The sequence below is a fragment of the Bubalus bubalis genome, chromosome 18 (assembly GCF_019923935.1).
Source record: "Bubalus bubalis isolate 160015118507 breed Murrah chromosome 18, NDDB_SH_1, whole genome shotgun sequence".
NCBI lineage: Eukaryota > Metazoa > Chordata > Mammalia > Artiodactyla > Bovidae > Bubalus > Bubalus bubalis.
The window spans coordinates 1,263,933-1,280,696 of record NC_059174.1 but is presented as its reverse complement, the minus strand read 5'-3'; the positions used below and the strand labels follow the sequence as shown (position 1 = coordinate 1,280,696).

The 16,764-nt window shown below is 43.2% G+C and overlaps 1 protein-coding gene and 1 non-coding gene across 7 annotated transcripts in view; both read left to right on the top strand.

The window, feature by feature from the left end:
- The window catches only part of IL34 (interleukin 34), a 59,732-nt gene that overhangs the window by 13,874 nt on the left and 29,094 nt on the right, over nucleotides 1-16,764 (top strand). The window contains exon 1 of one of the 6 annotated variants that reach the window (XM_006041977.4): nucleotides 3,359-3,613. The exons of the other annotated variants lie outside the window; for them this stretch is intronic. The gene's annotated coding sequence lies outside the window, so the exon portion shown is untranslated. Of the gene's footprint in view, nucleotides 1-3,358; nucleotides 3,614-16,764 lie in introns of those variants that run through there. 6 annotated transcript variants of the gene reach the window in all.
- LOC112580528 lies at nucleotides 161-264 on the top strand. Its single transcript, XR_003104922.1, has one exon. It is a non-coding gene; the product is annotated as a U6 spliceosomal RNA (small nuclear RNA).

The following is a 16,764-nucleotide window of genomic DNA, read 5'->3' as shown; positions in this document are numbered from 1 at the left end:
ATTAGGATCTTTTCCAATGAGTTGGCTTTTTGCATCAGGTAGCAAAAGTGTTGGAGCTTGAGATTCAGCATCAGTCCTTCCAATGAATATACAGGGTTAATTTCCTTTAGGACTGACTGGTTTGATCTCCTTGCAGTCCTGGGGACTCTCAAGAGTCTTCTTGCTTACTTCAGCAGCACATATACTAAAATTGGAACAGTGCAGAGATTAGCATGGCCCCTGTGCAAGGATGATATGCAAATTCATGAAGTGATCCATATGAAAAAAAAAGTCTTCTTCAGCACCACAATTCAAAAGCATCAATTCTTTAGTGCTCAGCCTTCTTTTTGGTCCAACTCTCAACATCTGTACATGACTACTGGAAAAAACCATAGCTTTGACTCTTACAGACCTTTGTCAACAAAGTGATATCTATGCTTTTTAATACACTGTCTAGGTTTGTCAAACCTAGACATAGCTTTCCTTCCAAGCAGCAAGCGTCCTTTAATTTCATGGCTGCAGTCACTGTCCACAGTGATTTTGGAGTGCAAGAAAATAAAATCTGTCACTGTTTCCACTTTTTTCCATTTAATTTGCCCTGAATTGATGGGACTGGATGCCATGATCTTAGTTTTTTGAATGCTGAGTTTTCAGCCAGCTTTTTCACTCTCTTCTCTCACTCTCATCAAGAGGCTCTTTAGTTCCTCATCACTTTCTGCCATTAGAGTGGTATCATCTGCATATCTGAGGTTGTTGATGTTTTTCCTGGCATTCTTGATTCCAGCTTATGATTCATCTAGCCTGGCATTTTGCATGATCTACTCTGCATATAAGTTAAAAAAGTAGGGTGACAATATATAGCCTTGACGTACTCCTTTCCTAATTTTGAACAGTCAGTTGTTCCATGTCCGGGTCTAACTGTTGCTTCTTGACCTGAATACAGGTTTCTCAGGAGACAGGTAGGGTGGTCTGGTATATTCTCATCTCTTTCAGAATTTTCCATTTTGTTGTGGTCCACACAGTCAAAGGCTTTAGCATAGTCAATGAAGCAGAAGTAGATGTTTTTCTGGAATCCCCTTACTTTCTCTGTGATCCAGTGAATGTTGGCAATTTGATCTCTGGTTCCTCTGCCTTTTCCAAACCCAGCTTGTACATCTGGAAATTCTTTGTTCATGTACTGCTGAAGCCCTAGCTTGAAGGATTTTGAGCATAACCTTACTAGCTTGTGAAATGAACACAATTGTATGGTAACTTTGAACATTTTTTGGCATTGCCCTTTTGGATTGGTATGAAAACTGATGTTTTCCAGTCCTGTGGCCACTGCTGAGTTTTCCAAATTTGCTGGCGTGTTGAGTGCAGCACTTTAACAGCATCATCTTTTAGGATTTGAAATAGCTCAGCTGGAATTCCATCACCTCCACTAGCTTTGTTCGTAGTGATGCTTCCTAAGCCCCACTTGACTTCACACTCCAGGATGTCTGTCTCTAAGTGAGTGACCACACCATCCTGGCTATCCAGGTCATTAAGACTACTTTTGTGGAGCTCTTCTGTGTATTCTTGCCACCTCTTCTTAATCTGTTCTGCTTCTGTTAGGTCCTTAGTGTTTCTGTCCTTTATCTTGCCTATCCTTGCATGAAATGTTCCCTGATATCTCCAGTTTTCTTAAAGAGATCTCTAGTCCTTTGTGTTCTATTGTTTTCCTCTATTTCTTTGCACTCTTCATTTAAGACGGCCTTCTTCTCTCTCCTTGTTATTCTCTGGAATTCTGCATTCATTTGGGTGTATCTTTCCCTTTCTCCCTCACTTCTCTTCTTTCCTCAGCTGTTTGTAAAGCCTCCTCAGACAGCCCTTTTGCCTTCTTGCATTTCTTTTTCTTTGAGATGGTTTTGGTCACTGCCCCCTGTACAGTGTTACAAACCTCCGTCGTGGTTCTTCAGGTGCTCTGTGTACCAGGTCTAATCCTTTGAATCTGTTTGTCACCTCCATGACGTAAGGGATTTGATTTAGGTCATACCTGAATGGCCCAGTTCTTCCCTGGTGGCTCAGATGGTAGAGAACTCATCTGCAATCCAGGAGACCATGATGCATCCCTGGTCAAAAAGATTTCCTGGTGAAGGGAATGGCAACCCTCTCTAGTATTCTTGGCTGGAGAATTACATGGACAAAGGAGCCTGGCAGGCTACAGTCCGTGGGCTCACAAAGAGTCAGAACAACTAACACTTTCACTGAATAGCTTAATGGTTTTCCCTACTTCTTGATCATGCACGCAGTAAGCCAAATAATGCCTATACCAGCCACTGCCTAAATTTCCTTGTGCCCTTTTAAATTCCTTTCTCCCCAGTAAACTACTGTCTGCTTTCCGTCCCTGTGGATTAGTTTGGATTTTCTTGAGTTTTAAGTACATGGAATGACACAGTTCATCCTCTTTCTTCTGGGTGGTTTGGTTTCTTTCAGCATAATTGTTTTGAGATTCAGTCATTCACGCTGTTGGGTGCCTCAGTAGTTCATTCTTCTCATAGCTGAGTAGTATTCCATTGTGTGATCTACCATAATCGTTTATCCGTTCACCTGCTGATGAACATTGAGATTGTTTCTAGCTTTTGGCGCACGTAAATAGAAATTCAGTGGATTTTTGTATGTAGATTGTGTCCTGCAGGCTTCCCTGGTGGCTCAGCTGGTAAAGAATCCTCCTGCAATGCCGGAGACCTGGGTTCGATCCCTGGGTTGGGAAGATCCCCTGCAGGAGGGAACAGCCACCCACTCCAGTATTCTGGCCTGGAGAATTCCATGGACTGAATATCCATGGGGTCACAAAGAGTCAGACATGACTGAGCAAGTTTCACTTCACTTCACTTGGGTCCTGCAACCTTGCTGAGCTCTTTTATTAGCTCATCTTGTTCTCAGTTTTAGGGACAGAGCATTCAGTGTTCATCATATAAGTTTCTCATAGACGCCCTTTTGCAACTTGAGAAAATTCCCTTCTCTTCATAGTTTGCTGAGAGATTCCTCGGGAGTGGAATGCTGGATTTTGTCAGAGGGACAAAATCTATGGCATCTGCTAAAGTAATCATTGGTTTTTCTTTTTAGTTTGCTAATGGTGGTGGGGGCGGAATTCACAACGCTTGATTTTCAAATGTGAAACCAACCCTTCATTCCTGGTACTGCCTGTGAGATTAGAGTAGGATGTGGGAATTGGTGCCTCTGGAGAATCAGGGGCCTTGTCCCTCAAGGAGACCAGGTTCTGTGCCCAGGCATGGGGAGAGGGAGGGAGGGTGCAAAGGGCAAGGGCGGGGAGAACCCGAACGTCAGACATAGCTGCCTGCACCTGCCACCGCAGGGGAGCCGCCCCAGGAGCGCCAGCGCCCCAGTCAGCCATCGGCAGCTCCCCACGGGGTGTGCGCGTGAGGCGTGTGCGTGCGGCTTGGGCGGTCCCGCTCGCAGCCTCTTTGCCGGATCTCCTGCACCGCACTTGCCTCTCCGGGAACTCTCGGCCTCTGTAAAACGGAGCCGGTGACGGCTGGGCAGCCGGAGCGCAGGGACCAGACCCAGGAGGCCAGTCTGCATTCCCGAGTGTCGTGGAAACGACCTAGCAGGCCGCGAGCTCCTTGGCACTTCCCGTCTCCGTGAAATGAAGGTAATGGTGCTTCCTCCCAGGGCTGCTCTCTTCAGTGAGCCCATGGTGACAGACCACTTAAATAAGTCAGATAAAAGTGGCCAATGGACGATGTTCCAAGCCAATGCCCCTTACTCACCAGCTGCCGCCGGTGGCTGACTCTCTCAGCCTTAATCTCCTCACTTAGAAAATGGAGATAACATTTTTACGAGATGTGGGCACTGATGACAATTCAGTGTCATCAGGCAAACGGATGAGTGAGCACCTGGCGCAGTTCCTGGCACGTGGGAAAAGCTGGGTAACGTGCAGGCGTCTCAGGCACCCAGAGCCGGGGTGGCTGCAATGGAGCCTGTCCTGGAGCTGGAGGAGCCACAGAGGCAGCCAGGGGCAGGAGGGTACCCTGGCCTGGTTTAAGTGTGCAGTGCTGTGCACTTGAGTGATGCTGTGCCATGGAGTGGCACTCTCAGTACCCCTGCCAGACTGGCATGATCCTTGTGCCCCACCCAAGTACCAGCAGGAAGGGGGAGACTCAGAGCTAGAATTGGAATCCGGATTCCCTTGGTCGTTTGGGAGGTTTGTGCCCATCTAAAAGGGGAAGGATCTCCCCAGGGCTGGTGCTAACTCTGGTCCCACGTTGAGGGAACTGGGAGAGGAGAAAGGAATCGAGTAGCCAAGGAAACCCTTGGTGGATTCTCTCCTTCCCCATCTTGGCCTTGGGCTGGGTTTTTCCTCCAGCTTCTTAGGCTGAGTGTTTAGCTGACCTAGTTCTTCTCTATTGGCATTTCAGCATCTGACCCAAATGCCCTACTCACACAGATGTTGTTCATCAGATGTTACCATCTTCTGGGTGCATTAGGCTCTGGGGACACAGTGATGAGGTCAGAACAATGCTCATTCTTATGATTACAAGATAACACCCATGTGAACACAGTTAAAATGGTGGCAGAGACCAGTGCCCTGCAGAAGTGCCACAGAGAGTGTGACGGGGAACGACCTGGGCTGGTCAGAGAAGTGTACAGTGCTGTGCACTTGGTGTACCTGTGATGTTTCAGTTGAATAAAGGAGTCAGCTGGGCAAAATTCTGGGGTGGGGCATTCTAGGCAGAGGGAATAGGCAAAGTCCTTAAGGAGGAGTCAGTCTGACCAGTAACTGGCAGACAGTGCGTGGATGGTGGGTGGAGCTAGGGGAGGGGTCACCTTGCAGTGTGGGGCGGGGGAGGGAGCTGTGAGGACTTACTCTAAGTACAGATTCTGGGATTCTTCTGAAAATGAAAAAAAATGCTTGTATTCTTTTCTTATATTCTGTCTTTTGTGATTTAGAGGGCCTCTTGTTTGGAAAGATATTTGAGAGTCTCTCAGAACTGGAAGTATTGGCGCCCATCAGGTTGCCTTTAGCCACTGTTATTTCTACTCCTGAACTGCCATGGACAGTAGACCTCATGATGTTCTCTAAGCCACCTTGCCAGAGTTACATGATGGGGTCATATCCCCTGGCAAACGGTATGAAAGCCCAGCCTTCTCGCCCTAGGCTGGGAGGACTCTGATGTTATTTTAAAATGCTTTAGACCTTCAAGACATGCCCGTCCCTATCCTCTCCCCTTGCTCCTTCACCTAAAGGTTTCTCTAGAAAGCTTGGCCTCAAAAATTCATGTAGAACTGAACCCCCGTCTCAGGTTCTCCTTCTGGGGAAACCAAACTTAAGCCACCAGGGACCATGTGTTTTTTGGACTTGAAATTGAGCTTCTGGGATTAGAACCTTCCAGCTCTGAAAGTCTTTAGAACTGTGTGACTTACTCAATCACACAATAGGTGATTGGCAGAGCCAGACCCAGGAAGGCATCGGGGTGGGGGTGGGGCCTGCTGGTGAATGTGGTGCAGAGCCAAGGTCGCAGCTGTGGTTTACCAGTAGCTGTGCTCTCTGCCTTAATTGCTCCGGAGACTTTATGTCCAGAATTCCACCTGCTTCCTCCTATGTTAGAGTAATTCACCCTGAAGTATGAAAGATTGGCAGCTCAGAGACAATGCATTTTGAAAAGAAGATGCTTGTAATAAATCTGTAATTCAGTGAACTTTTTGTCAGGGTGATAGAGTGAGTTTAGTCAGCTCAGTCTTTCAGTCATGTCGGACTCTTTGTGACCCCATGGACTGCAGCATGCCAGGCTTCCCTGCCCATCACCAGCTCCTGGAGTATACTCAAACTCATGTCCATTGAGTCGGTGATGTCATCTAACCGTCTCATCCTCTGTCGTCCCCTTCTCCTCCTGCATTCAGTCTTTCCCAGCATCAGGGTCTTTTCAAATGAGTCAGCTCTTCACATCAGGTGGCCAAAGTATTGGAGCTTCAGATTCAGTATCATTCCTTCCAATGAATATTCAGGACTGAATTCCTTTAGGATGGACTCATTGGATCTCCTTGCAATCTGAGGGACTCTCAAGAGTCTTCTCCAACACCACAGTTCAAAAGCGTCAATTCTTCGGTGCTCAGCTTTCTTTAATAGTCCAACTCTAACATCCATACATGACTACTGGAAAAACCATAGCTTTGACTAGACGGATTTTTGTTAGCAAAATAATGTCTCTGGTTTTTAATATGCTGTCTAGGTTGGTCATAACTTTTCTTTTTAGCATAATTCTGTTGGTTTGAGGTCATAAGTGAAAGTGAAAGTGTCCGACTCTTTGCAACCCCATGGACTGTAGCCTACTAGGCTCCTCTGTCCATGGGATTTTCCAGGCAAGAATACTGGAAATGGGTTGCCATTTCCTTCTCTAGGAGATCTTCCCGACCCAGGGATTGAACCCGTGTCTCCCGCATTGTAGGCACTTTACCAGGGAAGTTCATTTGAGGTCATATGTGTGTGTGTGTGTGTTAGTCACTCACTTGTGTCTGACTCTTTGTGACCCCATGGACTGTAGCCCACCAGGCTTCTCTGTCCGTGGAATTCTTCAGGCAAGAACAGTGGAGTGGATTGCCATTTCCTTCTCCATTTGAGGTCATAAGGGAGCCATATATCAGGAAATTCCTCAGCTTTTCCAAGGATCAGCTTCCCCACCCCATATCTACTTCTCCTCACCCTCTTCTCCCCACAGTCAGACCACACATGTTGAGAAGCACTCTGTGGCTTCTTCAAGTTTCAATTGCAAGGCCTCTCAAAGGTTTGAGTCGATGGAGGGGAAGGTGACTCAGCTAAAGAAATAATTTGGCCAAAAGTGCATTTTGGAAAAGAACAGACTGGTGATTTGAGCTAAGCTCCCTGGCAAGTGATTGGTTTCTCAGAAGCGTAGAGGGCTGTGTATGATGTAGTAAATTTCCATACCGTTATCTAAAGGGCTGGTGTCCATTGCTGGCTGAGGCAGGCTTATGATATAGGTCTGGGGATGGCAGGTAAGGCTGCCATCCTAAGGAATGGCAGCCCCCCTGGCAGGGTTTCACTTTTCTGTCCAAGTGGCCTTGGGTAAGTCATTTACTTTTTCCCATACAGTTTCCTTGTCTAAACAAGTAGAGCTGGATAGTCCACAGTCTTGGTCCTCAAAGTGTAGTCTGCTGACCAGGAGCATTTACAACACCTGGGAGCTTGTTAGAAATGCAGAGTCCTGGGAATTCCCTGCCAGTCCAGCGGTTAGGACTCTGCACTTTCACTAGCAAGGGCCTGGATTCAAACCCCTGGATGGGAAAGTGAGATCCCGTAAGCTTCATGGCATGCCCCGCTACCCCACCAAAAAAAAAAAAAAAAAGAAATGTAGAGTTCTGGGAATTTTCTGGTTGTTCAGTGGTTAAGACTCCGTGCTTTCACTAGTCTGGGAGAATTTCTGGTTGGGAAACCACGATCCTGCAAGCCACATGGTATGGCCAGAAAAGAAAAAAAAGAAATGCTGAGTTCTGGGTCTCACCCTAGATCTTATAAATCTGTATTTTAAGAAGATTCCCAGGTCATTTGTATACACATCTCAGTTTGAAGAGCCCTGCTCTGGAACAGACCACTCAAATGTGGTCCTTAAACTAGCGTATCAGCATCACCAGAGCTTGTTAGAAATGCTAGTTCATGGGCCCCAGACCTACTGAACAACAGCTCAGGGTGGGGCCCAGGAGCCTCTGTTTTAACAGCCTCTCCAGGTGATTGTTAGGCACACTGACCTTTGATAAGTGCCCTTTCTCAGGTCACATTGATTCTAGCAGAGGTTTGGCTGTTGTATGTGTGTGTGCTAAGTTGCTTCAGTCGTGTGACTCTCTGCGACCCCATGGACTGCAGTCACCAGACTCCTCTGTCCACGGGATTCTCCAGGCGAGAACCCTGGAGTGGGCCTCCATGCCCCTCTCCTTAGCTGTTGTACATACAGGGCTTGTTTGGTGCCATTTTGTGGTTCTGGAAACACTCACATACCCGTACTCCATGGCATTTCTGGGGTGTCTTTAGCTTTGCTTTGCCAAAGAGAAAACTGAAGTTTAAGGGAGGTTAAGTGAGTTGCCCAAGATCTTTCTATCTCACAATGTTTTTCGATAGTATTATTGACACAAGATGTTTCTGGCGATGTGAGTTAGCTATTAACACGGTAATAAAACTCCTTGTGAATATTAAACATTACCTGTTGATAAATGACAGAGGCTGTTTTCTTATTGGAGTATAGTTGTTTACAATGTTGTGTTAGTTTCTGCTGTACAACAAAGTGAATCAGCTATATATAATACATATATCCCCTCCCTCCCACAGCCCCCAACCCTGCCACCAGATAGACGCTCTTGGAACATGAGCTGGAAAAGATTTTGTGGGTCTTGATCAAGTTTTTGGAGCTCGTGAACTGCAGCTCTTCTTTTCTTGTTTCTTGTTTTGAATAGTAATACGTTCACATGGTTTAAACATCATATGACTTTTAATAAATTAAAAGACGCTTACTCCTTGGAAGGAAAGTTATGACCAACCTAGATGGCATATTCAAAAGCAGAGACATTACTTTGCCAACAAAGGTCCGTCTAGTCAAGGCTATGGTTTTTCCTGTGGTCATGTATGGATGTGAGAGTTGGACTGTGAAGAAGGCTGAGCGCCGAAGAATTGATGCTTTTGAACTGTGGTGTTGGAGAAGACTCTTGAGAGTCCCTTGGACTGCAAGGAGATCCAACCAGTCCATTCTGAAGGAGATCAGCCCTGGGATTTCTTTGGAAGGAATGATGCTAAAGCTGAAATGCCAGTACTTTGGCCACCTCATGTGAAGAGTTGACTCATTGGAAAAGACTCTGATGCTGGGAGGGATTGGGGGCAAGAGGAGAAGGGGACGACAGAGGATGAGATGGCTGGATGGCATCACTGACTCGATGGACGTGAGTCTGGGTGAACTCCGGGCGTTGGTGGTGGACAGGGAGCCTAGCGTGCTGTGATTCATGGGGTTGCAAAGAGTCGGACATGACTGAGCAACTAAACTGAATAAAGGACTGCTGCTGCTGCTGCTAAGTCGCTTCAGTCGTGTCCGACTCTGTGCAACCCCATAGACAGCAGCCCACCAGGCTCCCCCGTCCCTGGGATTCTCCAGGCAAGAACACTGGAGTGGGTTCCCATTTCCTTCTCCAATGAGTGAAAGTGAAAAGTGAACGTGAAGTCACTCCTCCGTCCATGGGATTTTCTAGGCAAGAGTACTGTAGTGGCTTGCCATTGCCTTTTTCGTAATAAAGGACTATAGTCAAAGTTTTTCTGTCACTCTTGTTCCATAGCCACCCAGTACCCTCCTCCCCTAGAGAATGGTTTTTAGTTTATTGGATATAACCTAATTAATGCTGATCCTTTACAAAGCTTTGGAATCTCCTGATATAAGGCTACCCTCATGACCCCCCAAATCTCTGGACTTGCAGTATATGCATTTTCCCAGTTCACTTTATCATCCTGACAAAAAGTCCATCAAATTGGTTAACAAGCATCTTCTCTTAAGGATACACCATCTTGAAGAGGTTCTGAGCTGCTGCTCTTGGATGCTTGTGTGTATATTATTCTAATACAGTATTTCTTTATGCAAATACAAACGTACATAGATATATATGTGTGTTATATATAGCATATATTAGCTGTGAAATAGCGTCCGTATCTATGTCTGTATAATGCTCTGTCACCTCTGCCAACACAATTTACAAAATAGAATACACGGCACTGTTCTGAGCCGTGCTTGTTTCACTGAATATATTATGCAGCTCTGTTGTGTGATAACAGTTTCCACTCTGCTATCACAGACACTGCTGTATATGTGGCATTTTGCCGGTGCTTATTCTATATGCAGAATAAATTCCCAGAAATGAGGTTGCTAGGTGTCTGTATTTGTAGTTCCAAGAGATACTGCCAACTTGCCCTCCTTAAGCTGGTGCCAGTTTGCACCTCGACCAGCTTTGGATGAGAAGCTACTGTTTTCTCACATCTTCACCAGCTTGTTAAGTTGTCACATCGCTGGATTTTTACCAATCCGATAGGTGAAAAGCAGTGACTCATTTGAGTCTTCATTAACCTAGAATATGTTTACAGGCCATTTCTATTTCTTTTTCTGTGATTGTTAATACTCTTTGCTTGTTTTAAAAATTGGTTTGTTGCCTTTTTGTTTCTAGGAACTGATTATTTATTAGGGAAGGATGGCCTTTTGCCTTTGATAAAAGTTGTATCCAATTTACTGTTTCTCTTTTATTGATGGTTTGTTGGTTCTGTTTACACATATTTTCATTTTTTGCAGTCAGATTTATCAGTCATTTCTTTTATGGTTTCTCGGTGTTGAATCATAGGTACAAAGGTCTTCCCCACTTCAAGATAGCATGTTCTTTATTTTCTTCTATGATTTTACATTCAAATTTTGATCCATTTGGAATTTATTTTGATGTATGCTGTGAGGTATAAATCAACTTTTTTTTCCAGATGGCTATCTCTTTTCTGCTGAATTGAGAAGCTATTTTAATCATAAACTGTTTATCATAAGCTTATTTTCTCATATATATGTAAGTCTATTTCAGAACTTGCTTCTCTTTTTCATTGGTTTCTTTGACTATTCATGTTCGCTCATGTTCACACTATTTTGCTTGCCATGGTTTATAATATTTAAAAATATCTTTTAGTATATTGAAGGGCTGCTCCCCTTATTTTTAGATCTCTTTCAGGCTGTTCTTATTCATTTTTCTATTTGAACTTTAAAATCTGTTATATAATTACATTCCCAAGTGTTGGTGTTTTTACTGGATTTGCTTTAATAAAAACTGAAGTATAACACACATACAGAAAAGGGGACTGATTGTAAGTATGCGGCTTGATGAACTATCACACAGAAAAGCGAACCATGCTGGAGCAGTACCGGCACGGAGAAGCCCCACGCTGGCCTCCAGGCAGTTACTGCCTCACCCTCTTACAAAAGGTAGTTATCATTCTCATTTCTTATGTCATTCTTCTGGTTTTGATTAAAAAAAAAAAAACTTTATGTAAATGGATTCTTTTGTATTTGGCTTCTTTTGCTCAATTTGTGAGTTTTTTAAAATCTCTTCTCCTGATGATGGACATTTAAGTTGTTTCCCAGTTTTTGGCTATCATGAATAAAGTTGCCTTGAATATTGTAACATACTGCTTTTGGTGTCTATGCATGTATGTGTCTGTATATATATACAATTCTGTTGGGTATTTGCTTAGGAGAACTTGTGCATGGGATATGCACGTGTTTCAACTTCAGAAAATACTGCCAAACAGTTTTCCAAATAGATATGTAACCATTTACCCTCCTTCCAGTAGTGTCTGAGAATTCCAGTTATTTCGAGTTCCTGCAACACTTGATTTTGTTGGTCGTTTGGATTTTACTTACTTTGGTGGTAATTTAGTGTGGATTTAATTTCCTAAAGTAGCAATGAGACTGTGTGTGTGCTCAGTTGCTCAGTCATGTTAAGCACTTTAAAATATGAGTTTGTTGGCCATTTAAATATTTTGTTTCATAAAATATATTGGGATTGTTTTAAATGTATACATTAACTTTAGAGAATGGACATATTGATGATGTTGAATGTTCTTATCCAGGTACATGGTGTAGCTTTCCATTTGTTTAAATCTCCTGTGTCCTTTAGTATTGTTTACAGTTTTTTTTTTATGTATCTTGCACCTTTTTTGATAGGTTTATTCATAGATACTTATTTTTTGTGGAGTCTTTTCTAACTGGCTGTTGTTTGTAGTAGTTTCTTAGTTGATTCTTGTAGCCATTTTAGGCTTATAATTATTTCATCTATAAATAGAAATAATTTTATCTCCTCCCATCCAGTTCTTTTTTAGTTTTTTATTGAGATATAATTGACATATAACATTGTATTCATTTTAGGATACAAACATAATGATCTGATATATGTATATCAATGAAGTGATTACCACAATAAGTTAGTTAGCATCACAACAAGTAGCTATAATTTTTTCTATAACAAGAACTTTTAAAGATTTATTCTTTTAGCAACTTTCACATAAACAGTACAGTATTGTTAATTAGAGTCACCATGCCATCCATTGTATCCCCTCATCCAATTATTTTCTCTCTCGTTTCTTTAGCGTGTCTAGTTGCAGTGGTGAGGACCTCCTGCACAGTGATAGTGCACACAGATGTATTATTTCTCTCTTTAGTTGGAATGTGTCTGTTGTTTTCTAGTTAAGTAGAATGCTGGCTTATAACTGAGGTTTATATATTTTATCATATTAAGGAATTATCCACTGAATCCTACTTAAGGATTTTTAATCAGGATAATGTGTTTTTGTTAAATGCTTATTCAACATTTATGGATTTCCTGGGGTCTATCGTTATGTTAAGTTTCTGAGAGCTCCTTGGTGGGTTAGTAGTTAGGATTCTGAACTTTGACAGCCATGGCCCAGACCCAACCCTTGGTCAGGATCGCCCTGGACCACAGCAGTGGAAGTGTTGAGTCCTAACCACTGGACTTCCAGGGAATTCCCTCCTTTTGGTCTTTTAATGTGCGTGCCAGCCTACTGGAGAATCTTCTTTGAGTCAACAGCTACTGTGGACTCCTCTGGAGAGGATCTCTGGACATGTACAGCGTCAGGACATGTGGTACATGTGGGCTGAAGTGTCCTTTTCTAAGGACTTCCCTGGTGGCTCAGATAGTAAAGAATCCACCTGCAAAGTAAGGAACCCTTTGTTTGATTCTCTTTTAGGAGACCCAGCTCCAGATTCCTTCCTGGCATAATGGACAATAGGAACTGGGCTTTGGGGAATCCCCTAGTGGCCTGGTGCTTTCACTGCCCTGTGCAGGGGTTTGGTCCTGGTCGGGGAACTAGGGTTGTGCAAGCTGCATAATGCCACCAAAAGAAAAAAGTAAAAAAAAAAAGCAACTGGTTTTTCATCAAGTTGGGAAAAAATGCCTGATTCTAATCTTAGTATTTTTCAGTTTAGCTCTGTAGTTATTTAGTTAGCTTTCATCTCAAAATAAAACAAAACATTCCAAACCCCCCAAAACAAAATTAAACAACCTTAATCCTGTTCCACTCAGTTCTGTTTATATAGTGCTTTAGAGGATGTCCCAATGGACCTTGGGACTCACTGCTCTAATGGTTCTCAAGAAGGGGAAAAAAGCTGAAGGAGCTCTGGATCTATAACAAACCTTTGGGTTCTCAGTCGCTGGGGAATGCAGTGCCCAATCCAAAGAAGAGGCATCCACTTGGCAGTGTGGCCCGGTGGCTAAAGATTTCCAGGCCAGTTCGTCTGGGCCCAGATCCTTCCTCTGTGTACTACTGTGTGACCTCAGACAAGTTACATCACCCCTCTGGTCCTCAGTTTCTGCAAACAAAAAATAAAGATAATAGTGATTCTATCTCTAGCCTTGTTGTGTGGAATCAGTGAGCCCATGCCTGGCAAATTCTGCGGCCATAAATATGGGGAAGCCGGAATGGGTATTAGAGCATCCAGTGGGGATTGGACCAGGTGGTCTTTACATTCAGTGATCTACCTGACCTTTGCTGACCCCAATCCTCATGCAGATATCTGCTGGTGTCCTTAGACAAGTGAAAAGTTCTCAGGGTCAGGGTCTTCTAAGATGAAGCAAAATAATGAAATAAAAAGTCCCATTTTCTAAGTCTGGGCTACAGAAAGCAAAGCAATCAAAGATTCTTAAAGGTTGGCATTCTAGATAATAAATTTGTGAGTTACTGAAAAGTTGGGTTAAGGCGCTTGGCCCCTAACCAGGCTTTTCTGCAGCCTTTAATTCTGAGGCTTGGCACTCCCTAAGAAGCGGGTTGGTTCATTTTTGAATGGGGCATCTGCACGGTGGCTCTCCTGGGTAGTACTGCCTATAGTACCCAAATATTTGTGTTTGAGAGAGTGAAAGAGGCATTTTGCTGTGGGCAGAGGAAACAGATGCAGATAGTGGTTGATTGTAAAAGGAAGAGCCACTGGGAGGGAGGGACCCCTTGGGCAGTGCCTGGCTTCTCTCATTAAATGTGGATTCTGAGCAGCAGGGTCTCGCTCTCCTTCAGGTATTCTGTCTAATATGGTGAAACAGAAGCTAGGTTGGAACCCTCATCACCAACTTGCTGTTTCCAATGAGTTATTTGCAATTTTTAAAGCTATAGTAAAATTACTTAAAAGGCACAGACTTTAAACATTGTTTGATGGTCTGTTAGTTTCCTAGGGCTACTGTAACAAAGTACCACAAATTTGGTGGCTTTAAGAGTTTTCTCTCATGGGTCTGGAAGCTGGAAACCCAGAATCAAGGTGTTCCTTGACCTTTCACTGCCTCTTCCTGGCTCCTGGTGGTTGCTCGCAGCCACCGTGGCTTGTGGACCTATTTTTCTGATCTCTGTCTCAGTCACCACGTTGTATTCGCCTTGTGTGTCTCTGTTTCCTCTTCTTATAAGGACATCAGTCCTTGGACGAGGGCCTTCTGTAACCTGGTATGGACTCACTCTAATTTAATTACAGCTGCAAAGACCCTATTTCCAAATAAGGTCACATTCTAAGATTCTGATGGACATGAATTTTTGGGGGACACTTTTCCTCCCAGTGCAGATGGCTTTTGACAATTGTGTATACCCAGGTGACCACCACCCCAGTCAAGAACCAGGATATTTTCATCACTATGAATTTGCTCATGCCCCTTTCTGTCCTGACTCTGTAATTGTAGATTATTCTTGCATTCAAATAAATGGAATCATGTAGCGTGTGCTCTTTGGTGTCTGTCGTCTTTTACTGGCAGTGTTTTTGAGAGCCATCCATGTTGTCGCATGGATCAGTATTTTGTTCCTTTTTCTTGCTGAGCAGTCTTCCGCTGTGTGATATACCAGATGTGTATATCCGTTCTGTTGACGAACATTTGAATTGTTTCAACTTTTGGGACTGCGTATAATTCATGATACCAATATAGTAGCAATGCATATTCTTTTTGTTGTTGTTTTTGAGCACATAGCTTTTGATTTTTCTAGGTTGATACTAGGAGTAGAATTGCTGCTTCATACAGCAGGTATATAGCTCATTTTATTAGAATTGCCAGTCTTCCAGAATGACTGTAGGCCCTCAAGGGTAGTGTGTCAGAGCTCCAGTTGCTCCATATTCTCATGATCTTGGTTACTTTCTTGGCAGTATTTTCTTTGGTGCATAGAGAGAGTAGACCTCTGCACAAGTTTCTATCCATGAGCTGTAGAGCTCAAGGCCCTCCAGCTAATGATCCGCTTCACTCCTTTCGTTTTCTTTTTTGTCGTGTTGCTCCAAGGAAGCTTTTGGGCACTAAGGTCTGCTGGAGTCCCTTTGTCAACGGTCACTTTTTTCCGAGAATAGCAGAAGTATGAGCCCTCCACACTCTGTTCTTTCACCCTTGAGTCTCTTTGCTCATCGGAGGTCAGAGTTTGAAGGTCAGAGGTTGGAGTCCTTCAGAAGGACATCAGCAGCTTTCAGGAGCTGTTCAGAATGTTCAGGGGTCCCATGTGACTAGTTCCACACTGGATTTCTTTCTTTCTTTCTTTCACAATCAAGTATTTTCCTCACAGATCTCTATTGATGGTGCTAAAGCAATAGCAATAAAGGGAATAATTCAAGAACAAAAGAAAAAGCTTTAGTTTTCCAAGACACATCTTTGCTGCCTTTTGTAATAGTGAATAATAATTATTATAGTAAGTACTGAGCTCCTGGATACCATCCCATGTTCTAAGTTTTCTATATATGGAAACTTGGTAAATACTCCCATAACCCTTTGAGGTCAGAGTTTTGTCTCAAGGCCATTCTACAGATGAGGAGTCTGAAGGAAGACAAGAACGCCCATGTTGCCCAAGGTAAGATGGCGCCCATGTTGCCCAAGGTAAGATGGAGCCAGAATTTGAACACAAGATTCTAGCTTCAGAGTCAGTATCTTAGCTGCACATTTTTTTCCTTAGGGTCATTCACATTTTGGAAGCCTAGACACATTTATTTAAAAGGGAAGCATTATATCACTACCACAAATGGGAGCTCCATATCACTTGCCATAGTAGATGATAACTATGGAAACAGATACTCTGATAGCAGCATTGTGCTAACTTATTCCTGTTATCCTCACCCACAGCACCATGTTTTTTAATGGTTTGTGCTTTTGAGTCAAATATAAGAAAATTTTGCCCAATTCAAAGTCACAAATATTTTCTCCTAGAATTTATTTAGTTTTAAGTTTTACAATTACATCTATGATCCATTTCAAGTTATTGTATGCATAGTGTGAGGTAAAGGCTATGCTTAATTTTCTTTTTTAGGGTTATGCTTATTTTTTTAAAACAAATAAGGATTTCCGGGACTTCCTTGGTGGTCCAGTGACTAAGACTCTGTGTTCCCAATGCTGGGGCCCTAAGTTCGATCCCTGGACAGGAAACTAGATCCCATATGCCACAACCAAGAGTTTGTATGCTGCAATGAAGACCTGACACAGCCAAATAAGTAAATATATATATATATTTAAAATAAGAATTTCCGGTAGTTTCTACAGCATTGGTTGAAAAGACTCACTTTTCCTGCCTTCTCTGAGTCTGGCTTTTCTCAGGGAATGGGAAGATTAATTCTCGAAGTTGCTACAAGGAGAGAAAGGTATAATCATTTTGCTACACAGGATGTAAACTCATTGGCACATGGTCAGGACTCAATAAACAGCAGTTAGTTCTCAGATTATGCTAAGTGCTTTCCTGTTGTTTGGCATTTAGATTGTTTCCAGTTTTCTTTCTTGAAGTGT